Source organism: Falco naumanni, chromosome Z (genome assembly GCF_017639655.2).
Source record: "Falco naumanni isolate bFalNau1 chromosome Z, bFalNau1.pat, whole genome shotgun sequence".
Classification (NCBI taxonomy): domain Eukaryota; kingdom Metazoa; phylum Chordata; class Aves; order Falconiformes; family Falconidae; genus Falco; species Falco naumanni.
In genome coordinates this window covers 19,231,344-19,258,076 of record NC_054080.1, presented here as the reverse complement: position 1 = coordinate 19,258,076, position 26,733 = coordinate 19,231,344, and positions in this window count along the sequence as shown.

The following is a 26,733-nucleotide window of genomic DNA, read 5'->3' as shown; positions in this document are numbered from 1 at the left end:
GATCAGTTCCTCACTGAAAGGGGCTTGTGTTAGTTAAAATGTCAAAACCCTAAGATGGCAGCTTGAAGATGGGCGCTTGATCTCTGGGCCTGTAAACTGGCACAATAGGTTGGCAGGGGGATTTATGTTCCCCAACAGATGAAGGAAAATTAAATCAAACTAAATTTTTGTATTTACAATGCTTCCTTTACGCCATGTGACACACACACACACAGAAAATAGTTTGTCATTCTCAGAAAAACACAGGCAAGTCAATACTGTGATGAGAGAGCTAATAAACAATGCCTGTTGGAGATGTTCAGGCTGCTTCAGTTTGGACTTTGTATCTCAAAAGTGAAACCAGAAGTGTCCAATCAGTGTTGTATGGTAAGCACATAAAAAAGAAGTTCAGAAGCTTCTAAGCCATTGTTTAAAACAGGAAAAAGACTTCCTTTTTGATAACTTTCACTTAGCAGCAGCCAATTAGCAAAGAGAAGGCACAGGCTACTCCTATTAAAGAGTCCATGAAAAGCTTTGTGTTGGCATGGTGCATGCAGATGGTGGTGATACCACATGACCTATGCTAGGATAATGCAGAGCTATTCTTTGTAAGAACCAGTTGGAAAACAAAGAAAACATGACAAATGAAGACCCAAAGGAAGGAAAGAACAATCTGCAAGACATAAAGGAGAGGAACAATCATTCAAATTATTTTGCAATTAGCTACTGCAAAGCCTTAAAAGAGAGAAAAGTTCTCTCATTTCTGTGAATGAACAACACCAAAACCAACCACTACAGTTTCAAAACAGTATTCTTGTCAGACAGTCTGACTGTGCTTGGGAGTAGTTTCCCTATAAAAGCATTGGGATTTCTTACTGCTATAAATCAGATAGGAGGAACACCCTTGTGTTGCCTATGTTCTATAGCAGCATACTGGCAGGTCCAAAAATACGGTGACCCTGAAATATTCATTCCTTTTTTTTTATCTTCTTTTTGTGACTAAGAAATGACAGGAAACGCATGTTTCAGCTTCCCAAGGGTTAGGTCACAAGCCCCTGCACACAGTGCTGTATTATATTTTATTTGCTGTTGATGATAGCTTCCTTTTCAGATGGTATCTTGTCCCTGATTTGGTCAAAAGTTCAGGGCAATTTCATTTCTCATTGCATCAATCTGCAGACCCTGAAAACACTGAATTAAAATAGTGTGCACAGCTTATGATAACAATTACAATAAAAAGGACAAGTTTTAAGTGCTGAATGCAGCGTAGGCAAGTTTTCTTGCTAATGCATCTTGATTATGTCTGAGTATAGCTGCAGGTTTTCATACCTTTCTTGCTTAATTATTTATCATGAGTTCATAGCACAAAAGTCAGTTGTAAGGTATAACAGAGAAAGGCCCTCACCAAATTAATTTTGTAGCATACAAGACTTGTGCTAGATTAGTAATTTACTTTGGTTTCAGTTTAAGCAATAGGAACACTCAAAGCCTCAGTTTGCCTCACAGTTTAGCTGTCTCAGTGACCAACAGCTGCAAGCTAAATCAACATAAGCGTGTATAAATGTATTTGAGTTTCTGTACTTGGGGATGAGCGTTTGTGTGTTGACAAGGATTTTTATTAATCTGACTCTAAGGAAGAAGGCCCAGAGGAAACTGAACTGAATAAGGCTTTGTCTATTTCTAATCACCTTCATTTTTTTTGCTTTCTTGGCAAAATGTAGTATTTGTAGGTTTAGATGCTAGGCTTTTTGATTGAGAATGGAAGAGGGTTTGGCACACTGATAATAGAATATTTTTTTTTTTTACCTAAAAAGCAGGATGGGGAGGGGGAGAAGGCAACATCACAAAACAATTAAGATATGGGGTGAACCAAACCACAGCCTTAGCTCTGTCCAACAGATTGTATAAAGCATCCTAGGCAAGCAGGCTTCTCACACAGGGGCTTTAAGAAAGTGCCTAAGATACATGTATGAGTCCAGACCTCAGAGTGAATAGAAAGGAGGGCTGAGGGTGGTTGTCAGCCCCAGGTAGTGTAGAGGGATTAGAATTTCTAGTGAAAACAGAGAAACCATACGTCTTTAATATCAGGTCATTAACCAAGAGAGGGTAAGTGAGCTCATCAAAGCAAAGCAGGTATTTCAGGGAAAAAAAGCAGGGGCAGAATTTAAGAAACAGTCAGCTGAGCCACAGAAAATGCATAGGCAAGGGAAGTCCATATTCTGAAAAACTGGACAATTTTCCCAATAATAATGCAAGATTTAAAAAAAAAAATAAAAATGGTTCAAGGGAAATTCACTATTCTCCATATGGTTTACCACTAAGTTTTGAACTGCCATGCTGAAAGGCACATAATTCAAGGTCATTGTCCTCCAAAAAAGAGGAATATACAGTCCATATTTCTTTATCTCACACACAAATCATTTATGTCTACAGCATAAATAAGGAACCTGTAACTTAAAGATTAATACATTTGCTTAATTTGTCAATTTTCAAGATGAAAATCTGCCATCTCTGAAATTATATACCAACTGTGAAGTTAGAGAAAACTGGTAATATGCTATATAAGGGTTGTCTCTCACCTTTCCCATAGCTGACTACTGAATTAAAATGATTACTATTGGAATTCCTAACATGTACATAATTTAAACAAGTAGGCATCATTCCCCCATTTTAGAAAAGCATCGGATCCTTTTGGTACAAAAATCAAATATTGCTCCCATTGGGATATCACCTGAGTTACTAACGTATCAGGCCATATTCTTCAGAGGCACTAGATATATAACAAAGTGGTGATGATGGAATACCATAGTGTCATCTCTCCTGAACCTTTGTCCAAGTCAAAATAACTATTTAATGTGTGAAAAATAAAGAGGTGAGAGGCAGTAACAGTTTGTCATTATTTTCTAGAAGGAAAGCGACTGGCATTAACATGCTGAGAAGTTAGGAGGGCTCATCATGAAGCTGATCTGAATTACTGTCTATAATAAATCAACAGAAGGTGTTGTCAGAAATGATCAAGTGGCAGATCACAGAAGTTTTACTTTCTTTCAATTCAGGCTTTACTATTAGATATACGTTCTATGAAAAATTTGTGGTACAAAAAAAGGATAGGTTAGGAATATGGGCCCAAAATGCTTTATAAAATAGCTCTGTCTATGCATTTTTCTAAACACAGATGCTCTAACTGCTGAAAAGTATGAGATGACCTTGCATTACCCATTGTTTGTTTCACAATAAGTTACATATACTAGAATTTCTTAATTTATTGCAATCCATTGAAATAAAGTTGTCACACTGATTTTCTGAGATGGACCACTCTGCACCGCAGTAACCATTTATAACCTTCTATTGTCTTCATAAACTTGATTGATGAGACTCATAAATATAGAAAGCTACAGCAGCGTGTTACTTGTTCCTAATAACTAAATGCTAGTTAGTTCCTTTGTCCCTCATGGTAGAGAGTCATTACCATGTTGCTTAAGCTTGTGATTCAGAACACTATGGCTTAGGCTACTTATCAAATTTATTATTTTGACAGAATTCTGCTCTTCTCTAGAACTGTTCCATCAAGAACTCATACTATAAGCATACTGCTGATTTTTTTAATGTAAAAACAGCAAAGCACCCCACAGTTATGTTTTTGCAATAATCTTGATGGAGGGACATTAGTATGTGATGATCCTTCTACTTTGCTATGGGTTTAGTAGAAAATTGCCTTCCAAAGATGTAAACTTTAAGACTTCCAGGTCATCTCAATCTCTGTCACAAGCACAGAAACAAATTTGTTTTCTTAACCAAGCAAATGAAGACAAGCATTTGACCTTCATTTTACTTTTCCTTTTTCATTCTTGTTTCTGTCCCTGTCCATTTTTCATTACACATAAGTTTTCTTCAGTATATACAGATACAGCACACCTCTCACATTTATATTTACTTCAAAGAAATAGTGGTATTTACATTGGGCAGGGAACCTTTCTTATTATTTTTGATCCATCTTTCACAACTTGCCATCTTTGAGAAACTCCTCCTACTCTCATTCACTTCTCCATTTCCCACAGTTTCTGCTTTTATTGTTATTTTCCCCACTATTTAATTTGTGACTAGCAAGAAGTCCCATGTTTTCCACTAATGTTCTAGACTAAACAGAAGTAGGAGTAAATCCCCACATGTTTTAAGTGTCTCCAGAGAGAACTGGAACTGAGGTTTTCTGAGATCACAATTCTTGCCTTTATTTCACTGCCTACGTGTGAGGCTCTGTGTCATGAAAGAATGTGCCAGAAACATTCTCTCAGCTGTATTGCAGAACTCTGTGTCGACAGATGCATCAAATCAACCTGCTGCCATTTACGCGAGTCCAGGAGATGATCAAGAATGTTTGAAAAGTTGGTCCTTATTTTGATTTCAAGAAATCTTACCTTTGCAAGAGCTCAATTCAGATGTGAATGTCGGTGCTAACTCACTGTGGGTGAGATTCTGACATTTCGCTAGATGCCTCCACCTTGAACTTTCTATCATCTTGACAGTAGAATCTCATTTGCAGCGAAAGCATAAGAAAGACAAATCTGTGGCTTGACACCTTGTGACATCTTTCTATGGGTGATGAATTTCTGTTACATGACAGGTTCAAAGTTACCGAGCAATGGATGGATGAGTGGCACAGTAACTTCAGGCTTGCTGAGAATGACAAGAATATGTCAAGTCATAAAAGAGAGAACTGTGTGACATTTTTAGGGATGGGTTATTCTATGTATCTAAGTAGAAGTGAATGTATTTCATTTGATAGCTACTTAAATTCTTACAAAAGTAATAGAACCACAAGAGATCATAAGAATAAATAACTTAACTACTACTTCCAGCCCTTAATACTTTAATCCTAATGGCAAATATCTCCATGTAGTGTGTGTCTCACTTTGTCTTGCACTGACCTTAGCCAAGGTTTTTTTTCCTAACTGTTATGTGTCTTTTCCTTACCTTCACTGCTTCTGAAGGTGTTTTTTCTGTCAGGTTTTACTGCTATAGCTTCGCTCTGCTTATTATTGTAGATCCCTATAATTTTTCTTACCTCCAGGGTCATTGCTGAAGAAAGTTTCATGAGAACATGTATATACTTGCAATATATATACATAAACATCTAAATGTGCATACAAAACAACAATTCTCTGGTTTCAATTGAGAAAATGAAATGAAAGAGTTGATATAAACCTGTGTCTCAAGATCTCAGGGTAAGATCAGTTGCCCAGACTAAGGAAAACCCAGCTCTAATTCCCCTCTCTTCCTAATTGAGCTTGAGCTTGAGCCTGTATTTCTGAAGTAAAAGCCTTGAAAGCCAATCTTGTGTGTGCTCTGGATTTGAGTACTTTGAGTACTGCTTTCCTTTGTACAGGCTACTCAAATATTCACTGTACCAGAAGGAGAACATCACCATACTTTAGTGTCCAGGGCACTAAGCACAGTTTTACATTTGAAGGGAGGGAAAAATTAACTGTCTCCATTATAATTTCCAACTCTTGGGACATGGTCCATTAGGCACCTAGCCTATGATTAACTAAAATATATATAAAAATTAAAAAAAATGTACATAAAATAATTTACATATAATATACAAAATAAATAAATATACATATAAAATATAAATAAATATAAAACTTGGAAAATATAAATATCATCCAGATTAACTGATGACAAGAGTTTTAATAGGGGAGGCAACAATTTGTGAGGCAAATATCCATGACTGTTTGTTTTCCTTGTCTCCTGGAGAAATATCAACACTTCAGAAAAATCAAACCTCTGAGAAGTATTATAAGAACAAACCACTGATGTACCTATGATTTCTCTGAACTGAAAGAATTCTCCATTGATATTTCAAGGTGGGACAGCACATTGTTAATAAGGTTTCAGTAGCAGTGGTTAACTGAAGAACTGTCCATTTTTGACAAGATATTCTGTTAGTCCTAAACAAGTATAGCAAATTACAAATTAACATCTGTTAGTCTAGAAGTAATGATTAAAAACACTATTTTATTTTATTTATTTTTTAATCCTTTAACATTTCTCTTGGCAGTCAACTAGCTTTTAAAGGAGAAAAAAGGACAAATTTGGTTTGCATCCCACTTTCTCAGGTACTCTCTTGTCTGACTACAGGCACTCTAAATACAAACCAGTAGTTTGGCACGATATCTGTGTCCAGATAGCTTTGTTGGCAATAAAAAATTATCTTTAAATCAAGTATTATCTTAATTTTATATCCTCCCTACCTTAATAGAATGAAATTTCCCTAAAATATCTGTAGGTTTTAAAACCTCTGTCTCCAGAAGCCAAATATGTTACACGAGATATAGATACTATTATTCAATTTTTTCTTTTTCCACCATTGGCAAAGATGCCCTCTTTGTATCATGTACTGCCCCATGTCCTTCTGCTGTGAGAAGCAGAGTGAAGATTTGTTTTGACCTCCTGCAATGATCTCTGGCTTCTCCAGGCTGCAACAGTGGCAGTAACCACACATAGAGTGGTTTCTCCCTGGCCTGGATCTCCTCTCAAAACAAGAGCTGCTGGCCCTGGTGACTCCAAGCATCTCTGCACTTCTCTTGGGGGGCTGTACCTACAGCTGACCACCCACGTCCAGGGCATATGGGCACCTCTTTCGTTGCTAGCATGAATTTGCCACATCTCCTTGTGTCACTTTTCTGTGCTACTCTTAAGAGCTGAGCCTGGCAACATCCTCATCTGCTTATGTGAAGGCACAGCCAGAGAGAGCTTCTGAAAATGGGACTGGCAACAGCAGAAAAGAAAGAGAAGTGTTAACAGTTTGTGGGTTTTTACTGTATTGATTTGAACCCTTGAATCCACTACTGTAAATAAAGAGAAATCAGGACTCTACATTTCCTACTGTCTGCCTATGCCACAGTAAGGACATACTTCTTCAGGGGCTGGACCTCTGAGTAAAATATAAAATTTCAAATCCTGGCCACAGGGGATGTACACCATGTACCTCTTAGAATCAGTTGAGCTTATGATAGTTTACACTGTGTTTTCAGATATTTATGCTTGGGAGAGATCTCTTTTATTCTTGCTGTTGAAAAATATTGCTGTTAAGTCCAATCACCAAAAGCCATTGATACAGTGTGAAAAAGAATACAACTTTGCAATGGCACTTAGGTTTCTTTTTGGACTATGGGCAGTTCTTGTGAATAAATCATATATAGTATGGGATAAGCATAGTGGAGTTGATCTTGGCTCAGATATTTTCTATCGATGGAAGCTGACTTGATGTAATATACTCTTAGGTTACCTATCTTCTTTCTTCAGTATATGAATTGTGCATGCTCCTATTTTATGCAGTAATGCATTAGTAGGATGTTAGATATTTTGAATTCCTGTCATACATTAGCAGTTGATGGCTGCAATGAGCCTGAAGTTGAAAAGGTAAAAAGTTTTAAAGTTATGTAGGCAGCTTCTACCTCAGGTATAGCAGACGAAGAACGCTTTAATGGCTTCTAAATTAACTCCTTGTTTTAGGTAATGTAATAAAATAACTGCATTTTAGTGTTCCATGTAAGGGTTGAATTTATTTTTTTAACTTGACAGATAAGACCAGTATCATTTTTTCCCCATAGTTTTCAGTGCAATTTTTATAATAATTTAATAGATGAGTCCAATGAAAGTTTTTTCCATGGTGATGAGACAATACTGCAAATTCTTAATTTTCATGTGCTATAGCCCATGATGTTGCCTTAATCATTATAATACAGAAAATCACAAGTTGTATTTTTTTGCAGTCTCTGACATTAACACAGTTCTCTTCTTAATGCTTTTAACAAGGTACTTAAACAGTTATTTCTGGGTGCTCTGAACAATACATGGAAACAGGGAATGTTCCAAATAACACTAAACAACAACTTCTTGCATGATTGCTAGTGTAAGCCCTGGAAGGAGATCGTATTGATGCTATCAATAGCACACCATTGCTATAAAAAATAAACTTCATTGCCGTAAAGAAGGGAAGATGGAGAAAGATGAATGAAAATTTAAAAAAAAAAAAAAATTAACATGCTAAGACTCAAGATGTGCTACACTGTAACCATCCTCTTTCCTCCATCTGTTTCTTTTTCTTCTCTTCACTTAGAAAACTATTAGCAATTTTCTAATACTACAAGAGCCAATTGTAGCTATTGTACAAGGGCTCTGTAGGATGAATGTATTACAGATAAAACCCCTAATCACACCCCTCAAATTCTCATTTTCATCCGCTCATGTGGTATTCACCCACAGCTTGTAAACCATGGGTTTCTTTGCTGAGTGAAGGAGACTTAGATTCAGCACGATCCTGACAAAATTACTTTTTCCCTTACTCAACTTTAAAGCATGATGCTTTAGAAAGTCTGAAGGAGAGTCTGCTAGGTAAGGTTTAACAGGTCATGTTTAGAAAGGAAAGAAATGAAGAGAAAGCTAACAAGGGCTTGCAGATGAGAAGTTAGAGGAATATAAATGAGTAAAATGAAAGAAGAAAACCAAAAGAACTTAAAAGCTGTAAAAAGAATATATCGCACCTATGTTTAAGCTAGATGCTGTTCACTTTATAATCTAGGACACTAATACTCATCTCTTGTTGCACAGAAAGACATGAAGATCTGGGCAGTTAAATGGAGATATTTCCAGTACATAGACACAATTTTTAAAAAATCAACATGTGACATGCATTCTGTCACAAATATTTTTTTTAAACCTGCATTTTGTTTATCAGAAACAAACTGTGCACCTTGGGAGATATTCTGCTTGGAGTGGAGCTGGTAAACCATGTGCTAACAGGACACTAAGTGCATGTTCACATCTAGGAACTAGAACTAGCTGAAATGCTTTTCCGACTTTTCAGATTAATTTCTTCTAACAAAACTTCAGATTTTTGATCTTGTTTTATCAACAAGTTTTATGAACCTTATAATGCAGATTTGTAATGAATGGTGGAATGGAGGCTACATTGAAGTCATAGGATATGAATTTGCCATATGAAACGCCTGGAGAGATACTGATACCACCATAACATTTTAAAAAAGGGGGGAAATAAATCTGAAATATTAATTTTCTTAAGGACTGCAAAATTGTTGTTGACTTACAAATTACCATTACAAGCAACAGAGAAATTTCATTCAAAGTAAGAGAAGAGTAAGCAATGCTTCCTCAGTAGAAACTAACAAAGTTCTACTAGTAAGAGTCAGAGATATCTCTGAATATATTTGCATATAAAGAAAATGCATTCTTTGGATACTAATATTAAAGTGACATAATCCTGAGTTAAGTAATTATTAGTAAATAAAATGCTAAATTGACAAAGCATTTTATCTCATTGGCAACCGGTTGTAATAATGCTAAACTTCATATCTGAAAACTGAATAGACTGCAGTAGCGAATTTATTGTCACGTAGGATACTTGTACTTTGATTACCTGCCTTTTTCTATAGATTTTATCTCTATTATTACATTTTAAACATCTGTATGTCACAGAGATTTATTTGGAATCTGTTACTGCTTTCATTTGTGTCAAAACAGTGGAGGTTTAAGGGACCACTAGAAAATCCAATGAAATACTGCAGCAAATGTTTTCCTTCAAAAAAGGTGCTTGAATAACTATATACTGTTGCTGAAGGCTTATAAAAAAACAGACAAATCTCTCTCAGATTTTATGAGGGAAGGGGAGAGGGGAATTCTGTTGCATTCCCATCGTATATAACAAACAAATAACTCTTCAACAATCTATAAAGAAAATAATCTATTCCAGTATGACTAACCTTTATTTTAGTCTTCAATAGATAGTTTATGCAATAGGGTAACTGCATTCTTAAATAGCTATGATATAGTTTATAGAATGGCATTTCAGCTCATATCAATGTGATACCTATAAGTTAATACTAAGAATATGCAACAGGAAGGATTTCTAAGTAAGCTTTTCCTTTCAAATATATCTTTCCAGAATTGTATCCAGAGGAAGAAATATTGGATTTTCAATGTCATATTCTTATCTGTTCATATAGGTTAGGATTCTTCATTTGTTCAACATTGTCACTTGACTGAGAAGCAGACATACCAGCCGAGCAAGATCCATGGTTTTGCTGTTAAGGTTCCTGTGGTTTTCTGCATTGACTATAAGTGTTCACTAAAGAATATGAAACCAAGACGGAGAGGAAAATCTTAAAAATGAAGTTGACTGGCAAACTGAAGAAAGAGCTTTCTATTCTTATTAGGTGGAAACAATTAAGTATGATTACCATGACCAACTCAATCAGACAAATGGAGGAAATCTACCAAGAACATTGACAAAATAAAACTTAACTGAGAGTTTGAGAAGCTCAAACTGAAATTAAAGAACTAAATATAATGTGAAGTGCCCAGTCCATGTGTACGCCAGACCAATAAAGAATGCACTGACATGTTTTTCTTTTGCTATAACATGTGCCTATTGAAAAAAAAAAAAAAAAAAGCAATTAAAATGAACAGGTCAGACAGAAAGTTTGGATGGATTTCTTAGTGTTCTTTTTGTCTTTTGTGTGAGTAAATCAAATTAATCAGGGTTTATAAAAGGTTAAAGGTGTAAGAGCCAGCAACATCTTCTAGAATACCTCACTCGGCCATTTCTTATCTTGCGCAATACCAAGCAAACGATACTAGTAGTCCTAATCAGAAATTCTCCAACACTAGATTGTTGTTCCAGCTATTTCTCAGTATTGCCTATTTAATTAATGATTTTTTTTTTCTTCTCTGCCTGATTTAGTTGGGACCATCCTTTTGGGACCGATGTTATATGGACAACACTGAGAAACAGCTGGAACAACAGTTTGGTGTCAGACAATTTCTGACTATGTGCTTAATGAAGCAGTGTGAATCCAGGGATGAAGGACAAAAACTTTTGGGGATTTATCACCCTGGTGAAGATGCTCATCCTGATGTTTCTTGGAATGTACTGCATCTATGTATAAAATACACTGGAAGAAAGACTTCGAAATAAGCTAAGGCTGTGACAATAGGCACTTTTTGGAAGCCCTTGCCTGCCTTGCATCACCCACGTGATGGCACTGCATGGGTATCTGAGGTACGTGATGGTGGCCAGAGCATCTGTGGCTTTTCTACACTATAATGAGTTCCTGGACTTCTGCAAAATGAAACCACAGATTCAAAGTCACCCTCTACCAGATGCCCATCCTAGGCTTGTAGAAGAGTTTGGGCTTGCATCCAAGCAGTGCATTCAAATATAGATATAGCCAAAATGGGAGACTTTATCAGTGCTGAGCGATATTAAGGCATCATTGCTACAGAACATCATTTCAGTATAAATGCAATGTTAATAGCAGCAAGTAGGTTGTCTCTACATATTTGTTACATTGCATTCCTAACAATGTATTTGTAAATACCAAATACCCATTAAATTCATAGATGGTTATAAAGTCTTTAGCTTAAGCCTGTCCCAGCTGTACCAGACTCAGTCAATGAGTTCATTAAAGGCATTGGATATGTATAGGAAAGAGTGAACAGTGTGACTTAAAGCGTACCCTGAATTCTTTTTGCACCTGAGTGCAACAGCAGTTTATGTTTTCCTTTTGGTCAGAGTTGATGATTGTAACAAATGACACTGAAACCTGTGGGAATGCTGACCCTAAACAGAAAAGTTCCTTAAGCGATTGTCTTAGCAAGGACTTTACAGAAAATAAACTGGGTAAATATGGTAAGCTCACCTCATGAATTCTCCAGCATATTCCCAGTTGATAATTGGAGTTCATCTTTCTGAGGTATTCTTCTTCACACCACGATCTGATTTATTAGCATTACTTATTTGTCTTAAACAAGAAAGTTGAGATAGTAAAACTCACACAAAACAAGTAAAATAGAAAAGATGCTTGAATGATATAAAATTTGTATTTATTTCCTTGGGGACTCATTCAATTCTGCCAGTCTGATGATGACTAATATAGGTGGAGAAGAAAGGTCATTACCAGAAAATGGAGCCTGTTTATGATGTCTCCTGCTATTAGGATGAGCTACTTCCTCCAGTAGATTTTTTAGGATTTCTCAGGGATAGTATTTCCATAGCACATCTTTTTTTTTTTTTTTTTTTTTTTTTTTTTTTTTTTTTTTTTTAGGATAAGATAAAAAAACCCACATCCACAATAAAAAGGAACTATATGAAGCTAGAATTTTTTTGCTAGAAATTTAGTGTTAGAAGGAGTGCATACACTCTCTAATATAATCTGGGAGTTGCTACGTTTCTGGGAGTGAAGGACTTTATCAATTGCAGGCATGCTATGCCCATGATGATTCTATTCAGGTGTGAGCAATGGCAAGGAACTTAAAAAATATGTGTGTTACAGCCAAAAATGCACACAAGAAGCACTCTGCATTACCTGCCATGTGACCCACAGATACTGCTTCAAACTGCATACCTAGGGTCTGTCCTGCGTGGAGCAGCGCTGGACCCTAGCTGCAACCTGCCCCATATTACACCTTGTAGTCCTAATGCACTGCCAGATTTAGCTGCTCAGAGCCAGGGTGTACTGGGCTGTGCCACAGGCTCATCTCTACCTGTGCTTTTGGGAAGTGACAGGAAGATAAATGTGAAGGAACCAGGAGCAGCCCTGTGCATCCTCCCCACCAGGAAGGTTGATGGCAGCTGGCATGCCTTCACACAGGAGAGGAAGGTGTGCAGCACTGCATCTAGGCTGGACACTACCACTCTGCAGAGCACTGAATTCAGCAGTAGATACTTCAGCATCATGAAAAAAGCACTGGAAAACAATGAAGAAAGAAAGTGAAAATTAGTGCCAGAGGCACATCCAACCACGAGGCCTATGAGCCTGTGGTGGGATGACTCTGGTCTTCCATAGCTGTGAGGATGAACAGAAGCATCTTTCATTTAGCAGTCTTGAACTATACAATAATAGGATTCAGGGTGGGTTTAAGTTATCATCTCAGACTGCCACCAGATGAACTGCCCATTTCCTCTCCCAGTGCAACAGAATGTTTTTTCCAGCCTTGTTCCTAACGTTGGCATTACCTCAGTGTTCGTGAACATATGGAAAAAATATTTTATTTCAACCATATCAACTATAATATAAGGTACAACCGCCAATGTTAGAGTGCCTAAACAGAACATTTCAATTGTTTCCCAAATTAAATGCTAGCAAAATAAACATTATATTTATGTAACAGATTTTTAAATTTATCACTCCTGCCTTTTCTGATAGAAAACACTCCACTGAAAACTGCATTATGTCAATAATGTTTAGAAATTGGCATGATGCAGAAACTTCTTGACCTTTATATCTCTGGTGGTTTTAAGCAGCTGTTCTTTGTTGCCATTTATACATGCTGGAAAAATACATAGGATCTCACAAGAAACGACTTCTACGGCTGAGGGGTCTTTTGTTCCTCCATACATCATGTATTTGTTTATATATGAGTTTCTTATGATCCTGGAGGAATTATATCATCAATCCTTTTTACATTTGAGTCTCATCTTATGCATATTTTGTCTCACCATGGTGAACAGGTATTAATTATGCTTTAGTAACAATTAATTCTACCATCCACTGTGCAATAATGTTGAAGTTTGCTCAGGAGCAGCGCTGGCAAGAATAGCCGGCACAGGTAAAGGGAAGAAATGATAAGCATGACCAAAAACTGGAAGGAAATAACAAGAAGTTATCAGGTTGAAGGGTGTTAAATGCTGTAGGGTAAAAAAGTAAGGTATTATGATATAAAGTACATGCATTACATTAGCAATAGAACCAGATCATTTATTTTGAGGGGTAGCAATTAGAAAAATACCTTTAGTATATTGCAGCCTATTGTTCTTCTGAGACCTTTGCTGCAATATTGCTAGCCTCATCCACTCACCTCAAGTTTATTCTCAGTTTTGAGTCTTTCTACCAAAAAAACTGAAACTGTGTATATCTTACTTCCTATGGTAAGCATGTTTCTTCCCAGGTTTGCTCTGTTAGCACAAGAATGATACACAACATCATAAGAAACAGATAACTTATGTGCAACTTTTGGTTAAGTGCTAGCTTTATTCTTTTCTTACTGTATTCAGCACTGGATTTTTGTTGATTTATGTGCTTTGTATACTAGGCAACTACAAAGCTAATGCTTTTTCACCAAAGGAAAAGATAAAACATATAGGATGAATAAACAGGCTTGGGTTTTTAATGACAGAATATAATATTTTTTTTTAGTTCTGTGAAGTGTTGGCAAATGCCTAGCAGAGACACAGGAATGTAGGTTTGTTTTTTTATTTCCAGTTTTTCTTATGCTTTTAAAATCACTGAGTAAATGCGACTATTTGTATGTAGAAGGTCCTATCTTTGCAGTCTTGTTCCAGATTCCTAGACCAGATATGTACTGCTTATGACAGTGTTAGGAGAAATGGCAACAGCTAGTCATGATTAATCATCCCTGAGGGTTGAAATCTTCAAAAAAGCAATATTTAAATTAAATGACTGTTGCCTTGTTAGAAGCATTTCTAGAAATCTCCATAAAGTACCATGTTGTAATGCTTTGTAAGTTTAGAATAGTTCAAACAGCATAGGATGCAAGTAATAATAATAATAAAAAAAAAATCAACAAGAGCTGCTACCCTCTTCTTACTGCTGTCTAAAATGGAGGGTTACAGAGCTTGAAGAAGCTCTATTATCTTTCATTAAACAGATACAATCCATCTCATGGAGTACATAGCAGGGGAATACTGTCAATACCTGTCTCTGTTAAATAGACATACGGAGTAATCTGAGACTGTAAACTCTTTTATCCACACAGTACTAATGAAAACCAAAAGCATATAGAAAAGAACAGCTACTGCACTCCACTGCTCTCCACTGATGAAACAAAAATACAAAAGATACTGTCTATTTAGAAGCATTTAAGGAAATAATTTCAGGTAAGAGTCATGTTTTTCATTCTAGTTGTGTCAGAATCTACCTCAGCTTTCTGTTTGTGCTTATTTCTCATAGTAAATTGTCACTGTATAGGGAAACATTTCCTTTGATTTCTGTCACCCAGAGAATCTACGCATAAATTCATATTACATTTTCCTTCTTCTTGAACCCTTAAAGATAGAATCTGTCCTTCACAGTTCGGCAAACCCGTGTCTCACAGCTGTTTCCATAAATACTTCAGTAATTGCTACGCTAGCAAAAATGATCATTTCAAAGGAGGGTTTCAAAAAATTCTGTACCTCAGGCCTTCCTTACTCTAATAGTACTGACTGATTTAAGACTTTGCAGAATGAATCTATAGTTTGGTAGCACAGATTGTTATTACAAACTCACCCCTTAGTTCGGTTTACTAGAGAGCTTTGTGGATATGAAATATCACTGTGAATACAGAAAGCAATGGAGAGACGACAAGAATGGTACTGTGTTGAGACAGCTGTGTTGAGTGGTGCAGGAAAAGAATTTCAGGTGGAAGGGATTTTTTTCTTTTTGTTAATGAAAACAAAAAATTTAAAATATTTTAAAACTAAATGAAACTTTTTCTTGCTCAATGTATGCAATTCATTAAGACTTATTTTACATTTGCAATTAAAAATAAATTTGAAGGAAACAAAAAATACAAAAAAAAGGTAATTTGAGCAATAAAAATGGTTTTGAATATTCTATAATTCTTTGAATTTTTCTAATAAAGAAGTTTAATAAAAGAGCAGGTATTCTTGAAAAGTTTTAGTGTCAATGAATGAGGAGCTTTTCTCCTGGAAGTTTACCTAATCCTGATTTATCACAGTTTAATGCATGGAAAATCAATAGGCACACTCAATCACTATGGGCGTAGCATGCCTGCACCTACTTATTAACCAGTAGTTTGCTCTTAGTACAACTTATAATATCATAGTTATTATACACCATGACATTAACTACTTAAGTATCATAGTAACTAAAAAGTCTTACACGATAAATAAACTGTAAAAGTAAATGCAAGCACAGAACAAACAAAGACTTAATGACATCACATCATTAGATCAAAAGTTACAAGCACAGCGATGTAAAGGATAAGGAGATGCAGAGCTATACATAAACAGTTTTGGCACACAAATGCCATGCACAGCAACTTCAACAAGCTCAAGAAATGGGCCAGCATGCTTCCTGCAGTTTCTTTGCTGCTTTTGCCTGAGATCTGTGTGGCAGAATAAGCTTCCACAGTCCTAAGGTGAGACAAGGACAATGTCAACTGGGCATGAGGGGAAGACTTCCCCATCTAAATGATGAAACACTGAGTAGCCTGGTCTAACTTCAGGGCTGGTTTTGAGCATGAGGCTGGACCAGTTGGCCTAAAGGTTAAGCTATGATTCAGTAAGCCTCTTAACTCCCAGCAAACTTGTTTCTATTACAGCAAAAAGTTCGAGGATGTTTAAAGAAAAAGGAGACTGCTACTCAAATTCTGGGAAAGTGCCTACCAAACCTATAGGGTGTAAAGAGAAAGGGTATTTGAGTATTTGAGGTGACTGTTACACATCCACAAAGATGTTAGGAGGATATGTTACTATTTTAATATGACTGAAAGGATGTGAAATGGAAGATCTATGAGTTTTCAGTGACAAAAAGACAATACTTAATCTGTAGTTACAGGTAACATTATCTAGAGATAAGGGCTGAACAGGACAGATGAGAGTGCAGATACCAAAAGAATCACCATGGAAAGTGGCTATATGTAATAAGAGGAAACATTACAAGGAAAGGTTAATGGAGGAATTATAAAGTAGGTGTAGGGGAATCAGCACCAGATTTTGAGAGAACTTGATCACAGAGGTTAAAGACAGCTGACCAGGTAAGAAGAGGATAAAACTTTGGTTCTGTAGGAAGCAAAAATTAAGGAACTGGAGGTCACTAAAGTGGTCATTAGAAGAACTGATGAACAGCTGGAGGCAGCCTCAAATGGTTATAAGACTGCTTTAGAATAAGGAAAGAGAATCCTAAACCAAAGTTGTAAATTGAAGTTGGAACTGAAAATAATATGTATGGACAGTTACAGAGATGGTTAGGGCTGAAAGTCTGAGTTTGGTTCTAGAAAAGAGGAAACTCAAATCTGTGATGTGAGGAGCAGAAAACAGAAAGAGTTTGAAGGTAAAAGGTGACTCAAACTGAAGCTGATGTCAGACCAGTGAAGATTACAGAAAACAGTCATAGTAGCAATGCGGTAGCATGCAATGTTACAGGCTTGGGGCAGAGCGGCTGGAAAGGGCCTGGTGGGAAAGGGCCTGGGGGTGCTGGGTGACGGCCGGCTGGGCAGGAGCCAGCAGTGTGCCCAGGGGGCCCAGGCGGCCAGCAGCACCCTGGCCGGTGTCCCCAGCAGTGTGGCCAGCAGGACCAGGGCAGTGACCGTCCCCCTGCACTGGGCACTGCTGAGGCCGCCCCTCGAATCCTGTGTTCAGGTCTGGGCCCCTCTCTGCAAGGGGGACATTGAGGGGCTGCAGCGTGTCCAGAGATGGGCAGCGGGGCTGGGGAAGGGGCTGGGGCACAGGTCTGATGAGGAGCCACTGAGGGGGCTGGGGGTGTTCAGTCTGGAGAGGAGGATACTCAGGAGGCATCTTACTGCTCTCTACTGTCAGAAGGCCATAGGCAGGTGGGGGTAGGTCTCTTCTCCCATGTAACAAGTGACAGAACAAGAGGAAATGTCCTCAAGTTGTGCCAGGGGAAGTTCAGACTGGATATTGGGAAAAACTTCTTCATTGAAAGGGTGGTTGGGTATTGACACAGGCTGCCCGGGGGAGTGGTTGTGTCGCCATCCCTGCAGGTAATTAAAAGATGGGTAGATGTGGTGTTTATTTTATGATTTCAAGTGTTCTAACTCTGGAAACTTAGATTATATTATTTCATTTTTTTCACTGAATTTTGTAATTTAGAGAGTATACTGTTCTTATAGCACAGTGTTCACAGGGAAATGAAGGATGTAAGAGAACTTGGAGATGATGTTGAGCAACGCTGGTATGTCTTTCATATTAATTAGGTTTAGTGTGGTGGACTAGTTGTGAATTATGCTTAATAAGTGGTTTTGGTGGATTTGTAGGAAGAAGTGCCCAGTCTTTGATTCCCAGCACTAACCCAAAAGTAGACCTTGAATGAACATCTAACAAATCTTAAATTTCAAGATTAGGAGGATTGAGAAGATTTCCTTTACTTTAATGATCTTGGGGGAATTCAAGGAAAGATAAAGTCTGCAAACACACTTTATATGAGTCCTGCTAACTTCTGTCCCTGAAGAAATTCAGTTGGTTGGTACACTTTACACCTTCAAAGATTTTCATGACAACTATTCAGCTAATGATATACTCGTGATTAAGCAATTCTGTGAAATAAGTGTTTAAACATATCTAATTCTGATTGATATATATGATTAATTTTTTTTCTGTGCATACAACTTTTTAGCATGTATAATGCAATATCAGTCAAAGTTTTCATCTCAGTATCCCAGTAATGAATAAAATAATTAAATTATCTGACAATTATAGCTTGAAACTGTATTTTTCTTTTAAATCTCTGTGAAAAAATTAACAGAGGCATATTATTTCTGTTCTTCAGACCACTTTTCATGAATTTATGGAATTGAATATATTGCATATAATGTAATAATGGAACCTTGTCAGTTAATACTTTCAAGTGGTGACACAGCTGTTCTGGTGAATTATCTGTGAACAAAAAAATTATCCACTTACTGAAAACGTTTCTGATTATCTACAAAAATTGGATTAGATGGTCATACTTTAAAATATTTTCTTATGAGCTACAGATTGCATTTAGAACTATTTTTCAACTCAAAATGGAGTATGATTTGGCAATTATAATGTAGCAATTTTAATAAAACTAATAAAAGTAGTGTCTGGGTTTTGATCACTGGACAAATTATCTCCAGCTCCATTCAGTTCTGGAGTGATGATTTTATTCCTGTCACAAGATCTTTGATCAGACATATCATTTGCTTCTGATGATCACAAGCTGTTATTTATACTTTTAAAAAGGGGGAATACAGGGAACATGACACAACAAGACCTCTTGGGAAATCATGCAAACATCTCAGATGAAGAGACAATGACCCTATGTCGTTTTTTCTGTAGAGGCCCAAACTGTTCCTTGTTATGAAAGTTAACCATCACTTTAGAGTCAAACTTATTCCATCTTCCTCAAATGCCTGTTAATTTTTTATCATATATTTACACTTTAAATACTCCATAGCTATTTTTGCATGATTTCAGATTATGGTATTGTGAAATCCAAGTTATATCCTTTATCCTTAAAATTCTAGCTCATCTTACAGGCTTTCCCAACCTGAAGAACAGATTAAGTTTACTTTTTACATGCTCAGCTTCTTTCAAAGAACATATATTTTTGTGCTATTGTTCATTGTTTATAAACAGATCACAAAATTCTTTAATATATTAATTATTCAGAAATATTCATTGATTTCCTCAGTGAAATGTCTTTGTCTGTAGACCATTGAAATTGCAAATATTATAAGAATGTAAAATTGGAAATAGAATTTGTATACAAGGCAGGCATCTGGAGCATAATTAACATCCCAGCAATTGTGAATTTCCAATATTATATGCAATACATTCTAATATTCATTATTTATAACATGTTGTTCATATAAATCACCTTCTGAGATACCAGCAACACTACACCATGCTTTATAGACTTTCTCAATATAACATAAAAAAATAATCCACACATTTTCAGTCAAATATTAAACCCAGGAATATTTAGGAAATATTTTATCATATCATCCAAAAAAAGTCTAAGAAATCAAAATGTTGCAGGACTCAGTCCTTCAGCTTCTAACTGCACAATCTCAGTACTTCCTTGACCTTAAATGGAAGCAGTTAGATTCTTATTCCAAATTAAATGTTGGATCTCTTTTACAACTTTATCAAATTTCATTACTCAATTCATATTGGTACTACTAGAAACATTTATTCTGGTGCTTTTAATCTCTAAATACATTTAGTAATACTATTTTTTTAAGAAATAATGCAATTAAAGGTTCCCACAAGTTAATGGTAAAATGAAGCATTAAAAGATAGAGGAGAGAAGAAAATTCCTAACTGAAGAATGACTGAAATGCACTATTGTTTAAAAGTATTGAGATTTTTCTTTCTCATTTCTTTCCAAGATGATTTATATGCCCTCAGTTTCATTACTGAAGTACATTCCAATCTAAAACCTGTTGACACACAGACTTCTGGGTGTAAGCAGGTCTCTTTTCCTTGTGTGTGTCTGTTATTTGTAATTACATTGTTAGAAGGAAATGTGTTGCATATGAAGTTTCCGGTTGTAACTGATTAAGAGATGAAGTTCATAATTGATTTTCAATGTGTGTAATGAACCAAGTCGTTAGAATGTATATGTTAATACAGATGATAATTTCTTGTCTCACTGAATATCAAGATTAATTGTCTCCTAAGAGATATCTTGACCTTAGCTTCACCTCAGCTAATATTTACCTTCGAGGTCAATAAACCTTAATGTGTTTCTCTGAAGGAGTCAATATCAACTTACTGTGAGCATGATGAAGACTTACTTAAAAACATATACATACATTTGTATTAAAATACATTGGCAAATATATGAAACATTATGAAAGATGTGTTGTCACGTTGCTTTTGATTATAATCCAACACTTCTACCTTGTAGCAATAGCTGGTTAGATATTATTTTTCAGGACTTTAACCCACTTTTTGGTTACTGAATCATTCACAAACACATTCCTTTCCATACATACTTATGTATGTTTAATGTTCACATGATTTTTCTGAAAATCATTTGAATCCATACTGAACAATGACTAGGTGTTTTAAAATTCAACATAAATTGTGGTTATTGCATACAGTTACCTAAGCAGGAAACAAAGATTAATTTTATTTCTGTGATAGGACCAAATCTTGACTTCTACAGACAGGTATAACCAAGGAGGGTAACTCTAACACCAACAGGCCTTGTTCCTTTACAGGGTAACCTGGCCAGCACCCACCTCTTACACCCAAGCAGCCATATACCTTCTCAGAGTCTCCCCACTCTCTGATTTCTGTCACTCCTTGCACAACAAAAATGAGAATAAACCTTTCCTTTTGGGTAGTGGGTGGTGGCTATACAGCATCAAAAGCAGATCACAGTGTTCACTTACTGTCAAAATTTGTCTCATTTTCTTCATTCACTTTTGTGAAAAAATTCTAAGCTATTAGCTTTGCTATTTATCTGTTGATAGGCATTTGGTGAGGAAGGATTGCTTCTTAAGTCTTTATACATTATGAATACAATACTGCATGCTTAAAAACCATATCTGTGATATTAAATGGTGCCATTTAACATTTGAATGGACCATAACCAGGGCTAAAATTTACTTCTGTTTGACTAACAGGTTTGATTTTGCTAGAAGTGTGATCAGATCAATGGAGGGTGATTAAAATTAATGAAGCTTTGAAAACCTTGAAAGCCTCAGCTAAAGAAAGAATGTTTAAACCTGGGAGCTTTCAAATCTAAAGAGAGCTTGATGAAATTCTCACCAAACTCCTTCTCACCCTAGCACACACAAACATTTTAAACAGCTGAGCTCTATTGCCATCATATTTTTTGTGTACTGCAGATACAGCAATCTTTTTCTTTGGCAAGATTCACTCTAAAATGAAACAAATTAAACCCTGGCATGAAATGCTGGCAGCTTTCAGAATGGAGTATCACCCGGACAATTCAGCATGCCAGCCAAACATCAAGGAGTTTGAGAGCCCTCCTTCCATACTAGACTTGAAGCGGTGTGAGACTGGCAAGTGAGAGACTGATGATGAGACTTTTGATGATTCACCAGTCTTTGACTTCAGTGAAAAGTATCTAATCATCACCGGCCTACACACACCTAGACTGAGCAGATAATGCTATTAAGGTTGGATTGAACATTTACATTATGTTTGATAAATAATTCATTCCTGAGCTTCAGGAATTGCTTTTGTGCACCATACTAAAGTTTTAAGCACACCAAAACTTCAGTTATGGAGTTTGAGCACTCACCTATGCAGAAGTCAAGAAGAGTGTCTTGCTTTCCTTATTAGGGAACAAGAATATTAAAAATGAGAGGATGAAGTCCTGAGCAGAAGTATCTTTTAGTCTCAATATAACTCAGTTATTCAAAAAATCCAAAATTAGTTAAATTAAAAATTTAAACAAATTCTTCACTTTCTTAACTGGTTGATTTCATGAACCAGGTTGCCAGCTTTGATCCTGGATGTCTTCTAGAGCTGTGTTTATTTTATTCTCTTTATCTCTAGCTTTACATCCACAGACAAATATTTTGTTATCATCTGTTTATTTAGAAATGTAAAAGGTAAAGACCACCCCTCTCCAAATTAATTTCTTACTGAGATTATAAGACCATTCCTATTAGATGACAATAAAGTTCTATGAGAGTGACCAAGGAAACTGGGACCTTGTAGCCCACTTTAATTTCCTGAAGGACTGATGAAGGCATGATATATTCTGTACTTTGCCAGTCATTTCTACAAATGCAATACAAAAAAGGTAATTTAGCTTGTATGCCAGTATACTAACTACATATGGGCCCTACATAAACTTCAGAAACCTTGTCAGAAGAATTATTGGAAGTCCTTAGGAAAGCTGATGGATTGTGACTGCCATGGAGATTTCTATTCTGCTTTTCAGCACAGACAACACTTGGTTGGACTTAAAAGTGTAGCTCCTGTTTTCTGAGTGAAACATGTTAGTCCAAGTTAGAAAATCACCTCCCATGTAGATGAACCTGTACCTGTAAACTGCATGGGAGTGAATGAAAATTATACAGGCTGAAGTCTGAAAGAAAATTTGAGAGCCATCTGGTACATTCATGAAGAACGTGCCATGCTACAAGGGGTATGGCATGCTGACAATTATTTTCACTCTACATAGGGTAACCATATATGTAAAAAGGATGAATTGTGTTGTTCCTTGCTGACTATGACTAACTCTGAATTAATGAGTTTCAGCATCATTTCAACTATTTTCCCAAAAAGAAAAGCATGGCTTCAGACACTAGAATATGGGTTATTTTGGCAGTGAAAAGCATAAATATTGAAACAATTCTGATAAAAATTAGATTTATTGTCCTGAACCTCAAAGCTTAACTGAGGAGAAAGTATTTGAATTTCATCTGACCATTATTGCTGCAGCATCTGGAAAATAATTCCAAGATCTGTAGACCTATGTGCAATCGTTTAAAAATCTGGATCTGATTCCAATTTTGGATGTTGTGACTCATACCCTAATTAATATAATTAATATGAAATTTAACACAAAAGCTAAAACAAGCCACCTCCCACCAACAAACAGAATTGAATAGAGAAGCCTGGCACTGTCTCCTCTTGCTGCTTTTTAAAAGCATGCTATGTCTCTTACAGAGTGGTCTGAAAGAAGCCTAAAGCTCTCAGTAAAGACCCTCTTTTCAGAAGGAGGTGGAGTATCTTGGTATTTCTCATAGTCTTTAATATTTGCTTTCAAATCATTTTTTTTGCATAGAAGTTTTTGGATCAGCTTTCTGAATAACTGAATATCCCAGGATACTGCTCAGTAAGCTTTTACCACTAACACAAGGTTCAGGATTACACGCCTGGGAACCAGACTCCGAGGTATTGCAAGTTTACTTGCAAGGACCTATGCTTTCTATTGACACTAAATCCTAATTAAAGAGCAAACGGGTACCCAAATTATACAACAATTTTCAAATGTCTATGCCCTGTTATCTGTTGGGGGATTCATTGTAATTTGTGTTAGATTTGCTGGAAGAATTTAAGCATATCTGTTTTAGAATAGATTATTAAGATAATATTTGGTTAGAAATGGTAAGGTTGCCACTGATTATGAATTCATTCTTCCTTGAGATGAAATTTAAAGGAGGTTCATCCCAAAAGTTAAAAGAGCTTAGGGAACACAAAGCTCAGCTGAATGACCTTGCATACATTCATTACTAAGAACTTTGCATTGCCTGCAGAAATTTAACATTTTTACATTTGAATCTTTCCCAGCTTACGGAGAAGCATTATAGTGCTAAATTTGTACATGGAAAATCTCTGGTCCATGTTCTGAATTAATGTATTTGAAGGCATTGAAATGTGTTGTAGTGCATTACAGGGAGGTCTGAAGCTCAAAACCGTACTTTGAAACTCAAGGATAGAAATAGAGATAGCAAATGTCTTTCTCAATTTTCCATTTAATAAAATTCAAAGGTTCTGAACACAATTTGCACCAGCTGATTAACAGAATGAATTTTGAGAATATTTTTACAAAGGAGTTCTTAATTTATATCTCACTAATTGTAAATATATTAGCCTTTTAGGATAAAATTTCTGTTCCAGGAGATTTATACAGCTTGATGGTATGGATCATTATGAAGGTAGAAAGTAAGTATTCACAAACCAGGCTGTTGTTTCCTGCATAGTTCCTTAAGATGAATATTTCATACTTTCTTCAATCTGTAAGAAATTATTTTGGGTGTTTGTCTGTAATAATGCCAATTATCCTGATGAGTATTTGCTGTAAATGAGATAGGGGTATCAGGGTACCAGAGGGAAAAAAAACCAAAAGAGTTCCAAATTAAGTTGAAAATACCTCTATCAACATTTTCCTGAGCAGACTGAAAGATGCTGCATCAGGCAAAACACACAGTTGCTTTTGACTGAAAGGCTCATGCATATGTACAGATATATGGAATTCTGCTGCCTAAGACTTAATGATTTGGGACATGGGGTGTCTCCTCCCATGTGGCAGACCAAGGATCGAGGCCTGCAGTCCATATTCAGCAGAACTCCCACTGCACTCACATGGTTTAATAACTTCAAAGGAAGTTTTGTCAGTAGCTGTGAGGCACGTATAATTGCTGTCTCATGACAATACAGACACAGCTAGTAACCTTCAGTTCAGATTTGACCCTTTCATTCATTTTTATGAAAGCCCACGTATTATAGTGTTTGCTTTTGTGACTCAATATACTTCTTGCTCTGTCCGAATTTCCATTGTAAATTGTTTCCTTCAAGGTTTTTATGTGTCTGTTCTAAAACTGTTCCTCTGGCTGAAACTTGGTCTTTCAGGCTGATGTTTTTCCCTGGTCTAAAAGGGGAGTGGAATTCAAAGAACACTCTTATAAAACTAAACTGAATAAGATATTTTAAATTATTTTTAATTGAAATTGTTCTCAACTCCTATAATTACATAATTAAAATGAAGATCTTTTTGAAACTCTATTATTTATCAGTCAGTAAGCTTACAGATTTCATTAGGAACTTTTTTTTTTTTTTCCAAAAAACCCCACAGCAATGAACCCAGTTTCTTTTGTCTCTGCTCTTCAAGAATAACAAGATTATACAATGAAATTCACATATCTGAAAGAGGGAAAATGTCACCAGCAGAGCCAGGATGTTGGACTAGACAGACTAGGCTGGACTAGATTGAACTACTCTTGTTTGATAAGGCTATTTTATGTTTATGTTTACCACAAGGAAATGTGTATGTGTGTTCAAGCCACTAAAGTCACCATCTCAGAAGGCCATGAGGTCATGTAAATGGAAAGGATTTTAAAATTGTGTCACATGTAATAATTCTGAGGATTTTAAAAAACATGCAGAATCTTTATATGGCATAAGATTGTTCCTAGTGTCCATTCGTGAAGCACTGTTAGAAGAATGCATGTGAAAACTAAAGAAAGGACTTTTCCTTCTCAGGCATCATTAGAAAAGACATGAAATTGATTGCACCAATTGAAACGCAGCAAAGGTATTGCTCCCTAGCTCCATCTTCCTAACAGCAATAATAAAATAAATGGTGGCAGCTGTCAATGAGTAAAGGCATCCATTCTTCAGAGACTGATCACTACCAGAGCTCTTTGAGGGGATATTTGTACAAAGCCTACTCTTCATGTGTCTTTTCTACAATGGCCATTTACTTTTCAGTTAGCAAATTATTTTTTTTAATAAACTAGTTATTCTCATTCAGTCCATATTTCAAGTCAGCATTTGTTTCTTTTCTCCCTTCAGAAGTTAAATGCTTGCCCTTGCTTTAAAAATATTGTGGAGACTCATTCAAAAGCACTGTCAATATTCCATTGAGAAGGTGCACTAATGAACAGCAAAACAGTGACAGAAAAGTGTAAACAGCAGGTAGTTCATAGATATAAGGGTGAAACATTACCTGTGTCCTCCAGAACTGAGGCACAGCAGGATGCTCTCTCTGACATCGTCTCAGAGCATGTTGTTGTGCTTAACGGCTGCAGGGACATACGGTGTCTGAATTCCTCATCTTTACGGTGTCATGTCTCACTCTTCTCTTAATACTGTCTTGTAAAAATACACAACATGGCAGTGCCAGGGAGCTGCTGTAATCTGTCTGCCTTGAGCACTGATCCTTAGAAAAACAAAAGCTTGAACAAATAGAAAGTTAGAAGTGTTAGAGGGCAGACATAAAATCAGAGAATATAGAATGTAATGATTTAAACATGAATGAGTTAAAAGAACTTATATGTGTAAGCTGTTATTTTTTAAGTATCGGGGAAGATGTAGCACAAATTTATGCTTTATACCCTGATGTAAAAACTATCAGAAAATGAACTGCAAAGCAAGATTGTTTTTTTAGGTTCAATTAAAACATGGATGTATGCATCTGTATGCATTTTTCTCATTACTTGTTCTTTTCTCTTTGGGCGATTCTAGCTGCAGTGCACTTAGGAAAAAAGAGATAGAGTATTAAATTCAGG